Below are 4,921 nucleotides of genomic sequence, written 5' to 3'. Positions count from 1 at the left end.
TTATGACAATATAAGGAGAAGAATATTTCTAAGGGTTTTCCCCATAGTGGGTTTTGCCCTGGTCTCAGACCAATCCTGGTGTCTCTATGTGTGTGCATGCTTTTCTTCTATTGTTCCTTTATGTTTTGTTGCATTGATGATGATGATTTTGTTGTTTCTATATAATTGCATATGCTAATGGATAATGGTGTAGATCTGAATAATATAATGATGATATGGGGTGAACTTAATGTATAAATGATGAAATGAAGTTATCAAAGAAAATAACAATGTATCCCTATGAAAAATTAACATGGTATCAGATCTAGGCTATAGAAAATCCATATATATCACCCCGATGATGACACCTTTGATGGCAGCAAGAAGAGGATGATGGACACCTATAAGAATTTTAAGCTTGGAAGAAAACCCTAGGCAACTTGATTATTAGGGTTTGATGGATTATATGAGGTTAGGGTTAGAGAGAAAACCTTAGTTTATGGAAACCATATGAGATATGGAACCTAGCTGGTAAATGTGAAGATGCTCAAGAACTTGTGGGAGATTTGATGAAGCCCTAGATAGGATAATCCCTAGCAGACCTGGTTGGATAAATGAAGGCAACATTAATATATGGACCATGGACATTGATGGCTCTTGAAGGTTGGTTCAAGAGGGAGAGGATCACCTCTCATTGAAGTACTTCTTGACTTATGATGTTTCTTTGTGTCTTTACTCTTGTTTATACTTATGGATCTGATTATTATGATTATTGTTTTGATCATTGCGTATAATTTCTTCATGTATGTTTAAGTATATGGATGTTTCTAACCTCCTTGATGAGATGTGATGAGTAGATCCTTCTTAGGGATCATTTTGAGATGCAGATCTGGAAAGAGATAAAGAGGTACTTGATGAAAATATGACAAAGTACTTCAAGCAGCCTATGTCTAATGAGAAGGTGCACAAGTATTTGAATACCACAAGGTATGCATGGTATGTTGTGTTTCATCTATTTTCTTAGTAAGCCCTAAGGTATCATGAGAATGTGTCTTTCTTTAATCACTCATACATGCATATGAAGGTTACTTGGATCTATGTTTCCTATGATGAAAAGATGCACATGGTGTTGACAATTTTGATCTTCTTGAATTCTACGAGGTTATCTAATGTTGATACATTGGTACACTTGATGTTTGGCTAACATCTATCTGTTGGATATCTTGATCCTAGAAAGAGGGCTAGCACCTTGACTCTAGTAAATGATACTCTTGATACTTGTCATGACGGATTTCATATAGAAGGATAGCTCATTGACTTCTATACTTGAGTTTGTTGATAATGCTTGTGATAATCATGATGAAAGCATATGGAAAGAGAGGTTGACACTCTTGTTGTTTTGCTAAAGTTTTATTGAATAACCTAACTTGATCTTATTGGTCATCAAGATCATGGTAACCTTGATGTGAGAAGTATAAGTGTAAGATTGATAAGTAGATATCTTAATAACTATGGTCATTCCTTGACAACATATGGTTAAACTAAATGTCCTAATTTGATCAAGTGACTTGATAGAAATTGCTATTGTGTTCATAATATTTGAGATATGATGTTTTTGCTTTGAGTCTATCCTTTGATGAAATATTGATGTCATGATGCTAATAGCCATGATGGATACATGTTTTAACATATCTGTTGTTTCTTGACTCTAGTAGAGATAGGTTGATGACATGAATGAAGATGAATGAAGTAGATCCCCAATCAAAGGGAAATATATTCTTAAGACTCTTACGCATATTACCATTAGCATTATGTGTTGTTGAAGTATGATTTATGTGCATCTGACAGTATTGCTCTGCAGCAGAGTCTCAAATCTGAAGCCCATATAGAAATTAGATTTTTTTATCCGGATGCAGTCACATATCTACGATATCTCATCCTTGGACACATGCATGCTAATGCCTAGATAGCGTCCAAGAAGCTAAAAACACTCCCATGCTAACATGAAGGGAGCATCCAGCAGTTTGACTACAATTGACCATCATCTGAAGCTTTATGAAGCTGTCTGAACTCTGAATCAAGGTGTCTCTGACATATTCTTCCACTGTAATCTGATTTCTGAGGTTTTTGGGTTAAAATTGTTGATCACATAAGAATGAAGTATCTTGCATGAAATCAAGCATTCACCTGGAAGATGTTAGTACCACAGATGTGTTGCAGATAACAGCAAGATCTGCAAGCATGAAAATCTTGAATTTTTTTCATAACATGAACATGCAGACTAAAATTGTGTTTGCAGGTGAGCAAGACATACATATAGATATGTCACTATGTTTGTGCTACAAGAGGTTCGCATGATTTGGCTAATTGATATAGATCATAGGTATTTATTGTTTTGTCATGATACTTGACAATAACTTTGAATTGATGATTGAGTTGTGCTTTGACTATAGATTTCTCTACGATAGAGAATTCAGACTTTATATTATGTCTAATGATCTGATTTGACATAATGACTTATGTGAATATTCGGAAAAATGATTTTGTATTGGCCTCCTTGTTCCTAGCATAATGGTTGAGATAATGATAGTTCTGATTCAACATGAAAATGGAAATTGCATGACTCATCCTTGGTGTATGCATTTGCACCTAATGACATAAATGACTTGTATTATGATTATGACAATGATTTGATCAAGTTCGGTTTGATAATGCATGGTGATGACAACTTGTTGGCATCATGAAGTCATGATTTGATATGAGCTCCACCTATCTCTTAGTTTAAATAATTGATACGATGATATTGATGAATTGATAATGGTCGTGATCTATATTCCAAACTCTGATGAGCTGACTTTGTCGTTGTGATGGTACAACATTGATTTATGTAAGGATTATTATGCTAGCTTAGCAAGGCCTTATGCTTTGAGTATTACAATCTAGATATGTCTATATTTGATAGTTATCTGATGAATTTGGGATGATGGGTTCCAAGGTATGGCTTTGCTATTGATTATGGTTTTGATTTTATATCCTGATGATCTACTCTTGACAAGTGATGAGCCTATGATGATCTAAATTAGATGGAGATGGATTCTTAAGCCCAAAATGATGTATCATGGCATGATGAATCGATTTCTGGAATTTGGGAAAGAAATTCCATATTGCGAACCTATTGGAAAATGTTTTTGAATAATGAAAATGTAAATCCTTGTATACTCTGATTGGAAGTTCAAAGATGTTGTTGAACTTGACATGGAATATGATAGCTGTTTGAAGCATTGATGTTCCATTTTGGACATCCATCTATATATATATATTGTGTGCATAGAACCTAAATAAATTCATGATTGAACTTCTTCATTAACATACAGTTTCCATTTAGCATGCTTTGAAATATTTGCATGAGGTGTTCTATTTTTAAGAATGAGATATTTCTCCTATGATATGTGTCTGCATAGATGTATTGTTGATATTTAAGATTATTGTTGATAAGAACATTTGGATGTATGATATCTACCATGATATCTTGGATGAGAGGTCCATATCATGACCAAGGTTGAATATGATGTTGTTATCATGGCTAACTGTGAAGCAGGATGAAGAAGATCCTTAGAGAATTGTCTAAGCATGATCTGGATATAACATGAATACATTATGATGACATAGAGTGAGATCCAATGGGTAGGAAATCCCATATTTATAGTTGGGACCGAGATACTCTCATACATTAAGATAGTGCAGCTATTCGAAACAAGCTCAGGCTTGTGGCTGGCACCTCCTTGAGAGGAAGGATGATTATGGTATACTTTTATGATTTATATTATTATTTTTTATCTGACATGATATTTGATTTGATGTTCTGTATGAATAGGAAACAACTGTTATTAAGGTAAGATGGTGATGAGAGCAACATTAATTGATAAAATTGAGCCAACTCTTCCTCCCTGTTTGAGCTCCCAAGGTGAGGAATCGAGATGAAGGGCTCCTGGGGTTGAGGGATCTCTGGACAATAGGGTTCTTCCATATCTGTTACCCATAGGGTTGAGGAAGTTTCTCTCCTATCTTTATAGGGTCGAAGAATTCCCTCCCATGTCTGGTCTTTGCAGAGTATACCGCAATTGGCATCATATCCACAAGCAGGGCTTGTTGGGAATACTGCTCCTCATTTGGCCAACAAGTTGAGAATGTAATCTGGGGTGTACAACCCAAGGAGATTATGATGTACGTATTCTACCACCTAATCACTAAGATTCGTTGTTGGGAAGACCAGTAGGAAATAGGATTGGGTTGAGAGTTACTCCCCTATTAAGATTTTGGGTTGAGGGTAAGCTCCTTGATGAGATCCCGGGGTCAAGATATGCTCCCCTATGTGTTTAGATATCCTATTTCTAGATATGGGGTTGTAGAGGTATAGCTCCCCCATGAGATTCTGGGTTGAGATGTTCTCCCAGATGTGGTTTCAAGTTGAGATGTGATCCTTGATGATATTCTCTCCGGTGATGATTGATGACGATATTTCGGGTAGTAGCCGACTGGTAGAGATTCCAGGTATCATCTTGATGGATAGAGGATGGTAGGTTAAGCTCCCCTCCGGTAACAAATTCTTCTTCTTCTAGATCCAGGAATGTTCAGCATATGAGCAGGAACAATTAAGAGATAAGTAGAAATAAGAAAAGGATAGATCGAGATATACAATGATGATTTTTTATGATGAGACACTTGAGATGGACATGGCACGATGACTACATGACAAAGATTATCAGTGATTATATGTGATGACACTTTAAGATGTTAGAATGGCATGTTGATCGATGGACATATATTAGCAGGTGGAATTCTCCCTAGTTGAGTGCTCTGAATGGGAAAGTTAGTGTTTGTTGTGCTAAATTCCAATTCATAATAGTAAACAAAGTTCTTAAGGATTATGAGGTAAATTGCA

Source organism: Pinus tabuliformis, chromosome J (assembly GCF_031772625.1).
Source record: "Pinus tabuliformis cultivar Carrire ecotype Pingquan chromosome J, CPIR1, whole genome shotgun sequence".
Lineage (NCBI taxonomy): Eukaryota > Viridiplantae > Streptophyta > Pinopsida > Pinales > Pinaceae > Pinus > Pinus tabuliformis.
This window is presented reverse-complemented; position numbering follows the sequence as displayed.